We start from the raw sequence: 10,862 nt of genomic DNA, 5'->3' as shown, positions 1-10,862 counted from the left end.
AAACTAAGATTGAAAGACAGGATAGTGTGTAACACTCAATAGTTTAATTCTGTAGATAAAGTTTAATTATCAAAAATATGGGGAGAATATATAAAAAGTAGAATAAACTCCGTGATTGTCTCATAGGTTTAACTATAATTAAACATATATTCCTTAAAATTAGATGCTGGAGTAGAGAGATAGGAGAAGGAAGTTACTAGCTAATTTCATTATTGCTTCTGTTAGGGAGCCATTCAGATCATAGCCAAAAAAGAGGAAATTTGGTGTATTATATAGAAGTATTAGTAAAGGTGACTTTTTATATATGCCCATCTGGTCCCAAGATCATGTTGAAAAGGATATCAGGGTCATCATGCATAATTTGAAGGTTGCCAAGGACCTGTTTTAGAGTGTTTTCAAGTCTGACCAAGAACTCTTACATTTAGGGAGGGGAAAGAAGTATTAATAAAGTTAACTAAGGGGCAAGGAGGGGTGAACTTAGGGAGAGCATCTAGTCTTCCTTGAATATATGTTGTTCTGTGGTTTTGACTTTAAATCCATCTACGTATTTTACAGAATTATGTAACAGTTGAAAATGTAATGCCTGAAAATCAAAGGTAACAAAACTTACCAAGTGTTTTTCCAGCTAGTGATACACAGAATAAACTACTCCACGTGACTGACATACATGATAATTTGTCGGATATTTTGAGTTGGGTAATATCCTAAGGGTAGAAAGAGTTCAAAAAATAAGCATAAAATGATTTTCTTTATCATATTGTTGATGGTAGATAGTACTGACATTTTCATTCTCAGCTGTTGCATGTATACTGTGAGATAAAGTAAATGAACTGTCATATAGGCAACATTGAGAATAGAGTTTTGGCATGTAAGGAAGGAGAAACAGATGAAGGATCAATGAGATTAAGTAAAAACTGTAGGAATTTGAAATGCGTTGGAAGCATCAGCATAAAGTCATGTATTTGTTTGTATATATGTACATGCTTGTATAGATATGTGTGTATAAAATTATCTCTCTGTGTACTAAAAAGGCACTTAACTCTCATAGCAACCAGATTGTGGTTTCTAAATACCATTTCCCACTGAAAGAAATTAGAGCTTCTTTAAAGAGATGGATGAGGGTCACCTGGGTGGCTCAGTTGGTTAAGCATCTGTGTTCTGCTAGGGTCTTGATTCCAGGGTCCTGGGATCCAGCCCCATGTTGGGCTCCCTGTCAGCAGGAAGACTGCTTCTCCCTCTGCTGCCCCTCCCCACTGCTCTGTCCTTTCTCTATCTCAAATAAATAAATAAAATCTAAAAAATAAATAAATAAATAAAGAGGTGGTTGATTCCATGTCTAAGGCAAGAAAAATACAAGATGTAACCCCAGAAAGCAAAGAAGCTATCAGAGACAGTAAGATTGTGTCATAAGGTCTCAGGAGCCAATTTGAGTAAGTTTCCACTGTCCAAATACGTGACAGTGTGAGGCTCAGTAAGGATAACTGCAAAGGATTGAAATCCATTAAACACATTTAAATCCATAAATCTGTAACATTCTTTTAAACTTGCTGGTCATTGTTAGAAAATGCTTCAAAGTTCATTGTTTTGAAAATGAGGAAATAAAAGTAAAGAATCATTCATTTATTCTGCCTTTTCCACACAAATTACATATCAGAAAAGTGAATAGTTGATGAGTTACTCTTTCAGAAAATTTCCAGCTAGTGAGTAAAGAAGGGAAGATACAATATCACCATGTTGCAACTCCTAATTAATGACCTTAGTTGGTGGTCATTGATAATTGTTAATATCACAAACTTAGAAGTAGACATTTTGTACCTATTGTTGGAATTACCATCTGTGAAGCAGTATTGGCAAAATAAAATTTAAAAAGTATGAGAATGATCCAGAATCTGATCAAGTCACTAATTCTGTGAATTACAGTAAATACAGGGGCCAGAGGAGCATATTAAACTATATCATGGTGATGCGTTTGGCAAAATCCACATTGTGGGAAACTACCAGATAATCTGACTTTTTCAACAACAACAAAGACCATTGCAAGAGGAAAAAAAGAATGGGTCGGGAAGGAACCTCTTGAAGAGACTTGGTCGTGCAGTCACAGTGTATAGACCTTATTTGGATCCTGAGTCAAACAAACCAAAAAAAAGTAAACAGTTGGGGGAATGTGAACACTGTGTGGGAAGTTGGTGTTAAGGAATTACTGTTCATTACTTCAGATGTAATAAAGGTAATATAGTTGTCCTTTTCTCTTAGAGTTGTATAAAGAAATATTTACAGGTGAATAATGTATGCTATCTAACGTTTGCTTCAAATAATCCAGAGGGATTGGGTAGAGAATGAATTGGGATATAGTGATACAGGACTGCCACAGATTAGTAATTATTAAAACTTAGTGATGGACGCAGATTGTTTTACTATTCTCTTCTATTTTTGTAATTGTAGAAGTATCTTCTGCAAAGGAGGAAAAAACAAGCTAATAGCAAAGAGTGAAAACAGGAGGATATTCAGTAGAGGTGGTTGTATTTATAGAGTATAATCCACAATCCAGAAACTTTTTATTGTTCACCAACAGTGCAGAACACTGGAGATTAGTTTAAAATCTGTTCTTTAATCTTAATTGAGTGATGAAGTAGAAACTTCAGCAATTTCAAATTTGAGTAACAAGAATAGTGTCCTGTAGACATAGGGAAGTTTAAAGAAGACATGATTGTTCTCTTAAGAAAGGTTAGTATAGGGCTGAAGACTTGAGATGCTTTCTTATTGAAACAGAACAGTAGATTAAAGATGGGAATGCCTAGGATCTAGTTTTGTTTGGCTTTGCCATTTTACAGTATGTTTTACTTTGGATAAGTCACTTCACCTTTCTTGCCTCAATCAGGGATCAGAGAATGAAGCCTGTCCTGTCAACGTTGAAGACTTGATGTGAGAATAAAATGAATTACTGTGTGAAAAACACTTTGTAAACTGTACGGTCCTCTTGTAAGATACTCCCACTATAGTCATTAAAAGAATGTAAAGGAAAAAAAGACATTGTTTTCCTGTCTGTTTTAATGGTGATTTTCCTCACTTACCTTTTTAAAATTGCGATTAAAAGGGGCACCTGGTTAACTCAGTCCATTAGGCATCTGCGTTCGGCTCAGGTCATGATCTCAGGGTCCTGGGATCAAGCTGCGCATTGGGCTCTCTGCTCAGCAGGGAGCCTGCTTCTCCTTCTCCCTCTCCCCCTGTTTGTGCTCTCTCTCTCAAAAGAATAAGTAAAATATTTTTTTAATTGTGGCTAAATATATATATATATATATAAAACATTAAAATGTACATAAATATATTTCATAACATTTAACCATTTTAACCAGTTTTAAGTACGGTTCTATGGCTTTAAGTGCATTCACATTGTTGTATCAGAATTTCTTTTCTTTTAAAGCCTGAATTATATGTTAAATACCATTTTGTTCATCCATTTATCTGTCTGATGGATACTTAGTTTATGTCCACCTTTTGACTATTGTCAGTAATGCTGCTATGAAGGTGGGAGTACAAGTACAAGTAGCTGTTTGAGTCCCTGTTTTCAATTTTTAATAGCCAGAAGTGAAATTGCTAAATCGTATGGTAATTCTGTGTTTAATTTTTTGAGGAATTAGTGTGGGGTTTGTTTTTTTTTTTTTTTTAAGATTTTGTTTGTTTATTTATTTATTTGTCAGAGAGAGAGAGAGAAAGCATAAGCAGGCAGAGTGGCAGGCAGAGGCAGAGAGAGAAGCAGGCTTCCTGCCAAGCAAGGAGCCTGATGCGGAACTTGATCCCAGAACCCTGGGATCATGACCTAAGCTGAAGGCAGCGGCTTAACTGACTAAGCCACTCGGGCATTCCTAGTATGGGTTTTTAAAATAATTATTGTGTATTTTGAAACATCTCAACAGTGTCATATTTAAGGCTGTATGTATACTGTGATTCAGGGGTCTTTTTTTTTTTTAGGAAATTTTTTTTTCCTCCCAAATATAGTGCAGTTTTTAAGTTACACTCTTCTGTGAGGCTTAGACTATATCCAGTGGATCCTGAGAAACAATTTTTGGATTGGAAAGGTTAAAAAATAAAAACAAGTCTTTCCTTGTGTAACATTTATTTTTATTTATTTATTTTTTAAAGATTTTATTTCTGGTGGGGAGAGAGTAAGAGAGAGAGCATGAAAGCAGGGGGAGGGGCAGAGGGAGAAGCAGACTCCCCACAGAGCAGGGAGCCAGAAGACTGCAGGGCTCCATCAATCCTAGGACTGGGATCATGACCTGAGTGGAAGGCAGTCGCTTAACCAACTCAGCCACCCAGGCGCCCTGTAATGTTTATTTTTAAAAAACTGATTTCACAGGATGGCTGGGTTATGGACATTGGGGAGGATAGGTGCTATGGTGAGTGCTGTGAATTGTGTAAGACTGATGATTCACGGACCTGTACCCCTGAAGCAAATAATACATGTTAATTTTTAAAAAACTCATTTCATTCAGGAGATTTTCACGCAATGCCTCATATTTGTCAGGCGCTGTTCTATGTGCTGAGGATTTAATGTTGAATACGTGAATTTCTGGCTCTCCTGGAGCTTGCAGTGTAGTGTGTGACTATTAATAAGAAACAGGTATATAATTTCAAATTCTAGAAAGTGCTGTAGAGAAAAACTGAAGAAGGGATAGAGAATGATGGGATAAGATGGCATGTTATTTTTTAGAGGGTGATTAGGGAAAGCGTCTTTGAGGACATGGCACTTGAGCAAAGATCTGAATAAAATAAGAGAGTTAGCCATGTGAGGACTTTGTGGGAAAAGTGTTCCAGGCACAGGAAGTAGCAGGCCCTGAGGTAGAGGTGGGAAATGCTTTTTAAGGAAATGACCCAGGAGTCAGATGAAGACTTGTATATCTCAACCAGTACCTAGTACCCATATAAAGAAATGGATTGGTTTAAGATAATCTCATTAGAAGGAAAAGGAAAACTTAAGATGGAAAAAATGTTAGGGAAATTTATTTGTATATTCTGTTAATGATTCTAGAAAATATCATTTTTTTCCCACATTGTTTCCATATTATTTTTCATATTGTGGCATGAAAGATGCTAGCGAAATATTACTGCTGACAAGACGTTCATTCCAAAAATGATTACCACATGAAAGACCTATCCTTCCTCTAAGGTACAATTTTCTTGGCATGGTGAACCCAAAGGGTATTGTCTTTGTTCAGAGAAGGCAGAAATGAAACACTGATAAAGAGAATCTGTTTCAAGAAGTGATGTCTGAAAATCATAGTTAATAAAGTGCTTTAATATCCAGTATATCTTACTGATATTATATATGAGAGTAACTCAGATACCGTTAGGTGAACACATGAACTCAGACATGTTAAGGATTGGAGGAGAGCTTCAATATCACCCTTGTTTCACCAGGCACTATGCAGTAATGCAGTTATGCCAGAAATGGCTTTAGGCCTCGGAAATGGCTTTAGGCCTCAAAAAATGAACAGGGCACCTAGCTGACTCAGTTGGTAGAGCGTGTAATTCTTGCTCCTAGGGTTATGAGTTGAAGCCCCACATTGGGTGTAGAGCTTACTTGGAACAAAACAAAATGAAACAAAAAGAACTGTCACTTCTTAGACTATCTTTGCAAACATGGATGACATTGATAAATCATATCCTAAGTCAGAAGTGAATGAATTATGGGGCGCCTGGGTGGCTCAGTCAGTTAAGCACCCGACTCTTGATTTCGGCTCAGGTCATGATCTCAGGGTTGTGAGATCGAGTCCCATGTTGTGCTCTGTGTTCAGCGGGGAGTCTGCCTTAAGATTCTCTCTCTCCCTGTCCCCCTGTCCCTACAGTCTCTTTCTGAAATAAATTTTTTAAAAAAAGAAGTAAATGAATTATATCAAGAGAATGCTATATTTTAATACATATTTGAGTGTTACCTCAAGAGCTGAAATATTAGTATTAGGAAACTCTTGTTTTTAGACTTCTTCCTTTACATATGCTCTGTATTACTTCTTTTTTGGTATGTCTCTCTGGAACCTCAAACCCATTATCGTTTTTATTCCCAGTTAACACACAAATTGCATGTCTTGTGTTTCGTCTTGGTTCAAAGCATTGCTAAACACCCAGTCATGCAAGATAGAGACATCATCATCATTCCTTTCTTTTTTCCATCATCCCCTCACCAATTTTGTGGTATGTTTTATGATAAGGATTTCATAGGGGTTTTATTACTTTTTTATTAGAGATACCCTAAACAAATGCAAAATAATGTTTTAGCATGCATGCTTACATTGCATAAACAGGACCTAGAGTATCTGTTTCAGTCTTATGTATCTGAACTGCAGTATCCTCTTCCTGTGTTTCTATTACAGCAAGTGAGTAGCACAGGATGAGCGGTGGGGTTGAGGAAGGAGATAGGAAAAATGTTTACCATAGTTCTAAGAAAGGCCGCTACTCATCGTTATAAGGCTAAGAGTTTTGTCTAATTTTCTGCTTCTTGTTTTACCTAAGAGACCATAGAAGGACTCCCTAGAGTCCTTCCTAGCTGACATTTCTCAAAACCTGTTCATCATCAAACCCACATCTTTTACTAGTACCTCTGTATACGAGATTCTTTCTAACTATAGACTTCAGAAGAAATTTAGGAGGAATACTCTTGATTTGTCATGCAAACAGAGATTCTGTAAGTTTCAGAATGGAGTGGCCCTTATTAAGGCTAATGCCCCGTTATAGATAGTTTCCTATCCCTTTTCACTGAAAATTTAAAGTAATAAGGTTTTCTTCCATATTTATTTGGTCTCTCTTAGTCTGAGCCATGTGAGGAAAAATAAAAGTTTAGTACGTAATTATCGATAACTTCTAAACTGTTACTATCTTCCCATTTATAACAACTTGAATAATTCGTGGGACCATTCACATGACTATTCCCTTGATGATCCGGTAGTTTGGAATTTGATGTCCTTAAGAAGACTGCCTTATGTTTCTCGTTTGGTTTGTATTCCGCTCCCATGTGCAGGCTTACTGTCAGGCTCACTCAGCGTGTTTTCATATCTCCAGTTCTACCACTGGAGCCCATAGAAACTCTTGAACAAGAAATACATCCTTGTGGTTTTTTTGTTTTTGTTTTTGTTTTTTTTGTATAACATTTTCCCAAGTTGGTTTTTAGGAAATGTGAGTTTTAGGCTTTGAATGGAGATTATGAGAAATTCCGTGTTTTTTCAATTTACATTCAGTTGCTTCAAATATATTGTTGGTTTCGGCTCTGTTTCTCTCAGCAAATCCTTTATAAACTCAAATCTAGATTCAGATTTTCCTTGCCTTCTCTGAATCATTCAGAACTATACACCACTAAGCTAACAGTAAAGCTGTCCCTGATTAGAACAGAGATTTTACTTATTCACTCAAATATTGTGTGCTTGGCTCAAAACTGGTCTTCCTGTCAGGAACTCAGAAGTTCTAATGGCACCATTATCTTATAAGACTGTTGATTGGGCAGTTCTATGATCTTTTGGGAGGGCCTCATAATCACTTCCACCCTTGGCTTACAAGCCCTTTTTCCTAGCCGTTGGAGAAAATTTTTCTCACTCCTTTGAGAGCTACCTCAGTTGGGGGGATATAGCTGCTAGGAGAAGACAGCAAGGCATTGGGTGTAAGGGATGGCTGGTGCCGTGCAGCTCCCACTGTGGTTGCTGTGGATGTCACTGTTCTGGCCCAGGCTGCCCCACGACGACGTCTCAGTTACTACTACCAGAGGTCCAGACAGGGAGAAGCAGAAGCCCAGAGCTGAGAGTCAGGCTTCCAGAAGTCTTTAGTCCTATATTCCCATTTTTCCATTCAGGAGGCTCTTACTCTGAGGTTTTTAGGTCTGGATGGAACATTTTGAATGGGAGCTCTGAGGTAAAGGATGCAGAGTAAGATGCTTATTCACATCTACACTACAGCCACGTGTGTCTTTTACCCGCCTCTCTCCAGGAATTGATCTCAGCTTTAAATGTCTAGAAACTGAGTATTTCAGAATACCTCAGCATCTCTAAGGCGTATCTCATTCAGGCCAGGTCTAACCCGGTGCAAGATGAGGCCCCTCATGAAAACCCTTGTGACGGGCTACTTCTGCTGTCCACTGTCAGTCCATGTTATCTTCTTCAGTTCTTAATGTGAAGTCGGTGCTAGTGTCCTCATTTTAGGGATTAGGAAAGTCAGATCCTTGTTAACACTTTCAGGACTATAGCAAGAATGCTCTAAGAAGTCTAACTGCATGGAGTGTCTTCTGCCTTCAGACCGTGTAGTAATCTTTTAAAACAAATATAAATGTGCTTCCCTCTTCCTCCTTTATGCTTTGTTCCAGTAGTTCCCCCATTGTGTTCTGAATAAAGGCTCAACACTGCAGTGTGGAATTTGAGGCATTTTGATCGAACTACCGAGACACTTAAACATATGTACTTCTTGGGCCTTAGTTATTTATCAATGGTCATGATAATAGTTAACATTTATTCACTTGACTGTTGTGTCTACTTTGTGTTCTGTGGTGGACGCTAGGAAAGGTAAGGCAGCGAGTGCACAGCCTTGGGAAGGGCACAGTTCGGTGCAGACGTCATTATATGCTGCGGCAGTAGCGGGTCATAGACGTCCCGGGCTGTGAGAACTGCGACTGGGATGCTGACTGGGACTGGAGTTACTCCCATTGATTATCCCTTTTTTTTCTACTTTGAACGACCTTTCCTTTTTCGCTTGATGCGCTCCCATTAGTTCTTGAAGGTCTGGCTGTAAACTAGGAAGCCAAAACAGTAGCCTTTCTTTTAATTTCATGAGAAATCCTCCTATTCAGTGTGTCATCACTGTGGTATTCCCAGGACCCATCAAAGTGCCTTCACATAGCAGGTGCTCAGAATTGGATGGGCGGATGGATGGTCGATCAGGCGCAAACAAGTGTTGTTCTGCCATCAAGGAACACGTGGTCTAGCTATAAATATTCAGAAAGGCACTTTTGCTCTGAGTTCATAAGCTACCCTTTCAGTTAAGTCATTTTTTGCCTTATGAGAGAGAGCCTTTTCAGCGCCAAAAGTAACACTGTCAGGTGTGTACTCACTTCCCAGTTCTGGAATGGAACTATATTTGTCTGCTCTGGAAATTTTTCCTTCAAACATTTAGGGGAAAAAAATTTGCAAAGAAAACATCATTCATAGATACAAGAGCCTGAATGCCAAGCCTGGTTCTGCAACTTAAACCAGCTCTGTGACATTGAATAGCTGACTAAGCCTTCCATGCCTCATTTTCCTAACGTCCCAGTCTTTTCTTGTGCAAAATGGGAATAATAATAGACCTGTACCTCACATGGTTGAGAAACTTAAAGAATCAATTCAGGTACACTGCTTAAGACTGGCTGGCTGATAGTGGTCAGTAGTTAGGATAATTATAATCATATTGTACATTTATCTCTTCAGAGATAAATTCTATAATCATATTGTACATTTATATTCTATTGTATGGTATTGTACATAGAATATTGTATATTCTATTGTACATTCTTTGTACATTTATATTCTATAATCATATGGTACATTTATCTCTTCAGAGATAAATTCAGAGATTTAAATTCTAGCCATAACCCTTACACATCAAATTTAAGCATTTAAATATAAGCCAAAACAATTTTGTTAATTCTGGGATCTGAGTGATACCAGCTTCAGGGCCAACCTCAAGCCGGTATACTATTACCTTTTGTATATTTTTGAAATTTTTCATTATACAATTTTAAAATCAGAAATGTGTAAATTAAGTGCAAATAATATTTTTTCTAAATATAAAAATTAATTAAGTGTACTAAATTATTTCTGGCAAATATTATGATTTTATGAAATACTGTTTATTTCATTTGACATTGAAATATTTGTATATATTTTATTAGTGACTGATACAATGAGACATTCCTGAAATGGAAAGATTTTGCCAGTCTAAATTTTTTTCAAATGAGTTCTCTGATGCTTGAAGAGAAATACAATAATAACTAATCTATTTTACTTTACCTGGAAAAGAAATTTCCTTAGGTAAGTCAGTTTTGAACCTTAGCCATAAAGCTTCAAAAGTATATGTTTTTTATGACAATAATTTTTTTTAAAGATTTATTTATTTATTTGACGGAGAGAGAGAGATCACAAGCGGGCAGAGAGGCAGGCAGAGAGAGAGGGGGAGTAGCAGGCTCCCTGCCGAGCAGAGAGCCCAGTGCGGGGCTCGATCCCAGGACCCTGAGATCATGACCTGAGCCGAAGGCAGAGGCCCAACCCACTGAGCCACCCAGGCGCCCCTATGACAATAATTTTTGATGGCAATGTTTATAAGTCTTTTTTTATTGTAATAGAATACATATAATGTATAATACATATACGTATAAAATTTACCATCCTGACCTTTTTGTTTGTTTGTTTGTTTTTTGTTTTTTTTTTTTGTTTATTTGACAGAGAGCTAGAGAGAGAGCACAAGTAAGCAGAGCGGCAGGGAGAGGGGGAGAGAGAGAAGCAGGCTCTCCACTGAGCAGGGAGCCCAATGCAGGGCTCGATCCCAGGACCCTGGAATCATGACCCGAGCCGAAGGCAGCCGCTTAACCAACTGAGCCACCCGGGCGCCCCATCCTGACCATTTTTTAACTGTGTTCAGTGGTATCACATATATTCATATTGTATAACCATCACCACCATCGGTCTCTGGAATTCTTTCATCTTTCCCAACTGAATCTCTCTACCCATTAAACATTGACTGCCCTTACACTCCCTCCTCCCAGCCCCTGACAAGTATCATTCTACTTATTCTCTATAATTTTGACTACTCTGAGTGCCTCATGTAAAGGGCATGATACAATATCTGTCCTTCAT

The sequence above is a fragment of the Enhydra lutris genome, unplaced genomic scaffold, assembly GCF_002288905.1.
Source record: "Enhydra lutris kenyoni isolate GAN:26980312 unplaced genomic scaffold, ASM228890v2 scaffoldscaffold20, whole genome shotgun sequence".
In the NCBI taxonomy this organism is placed as follows: Eukaryota; Metazoa; Chordata; class Mammalia; order Carnivora; family Mustelidae; genus Enhydra; species Enhydra lutris.
This window is presented reverse-complemented; position numbering follows the sequence as displayed.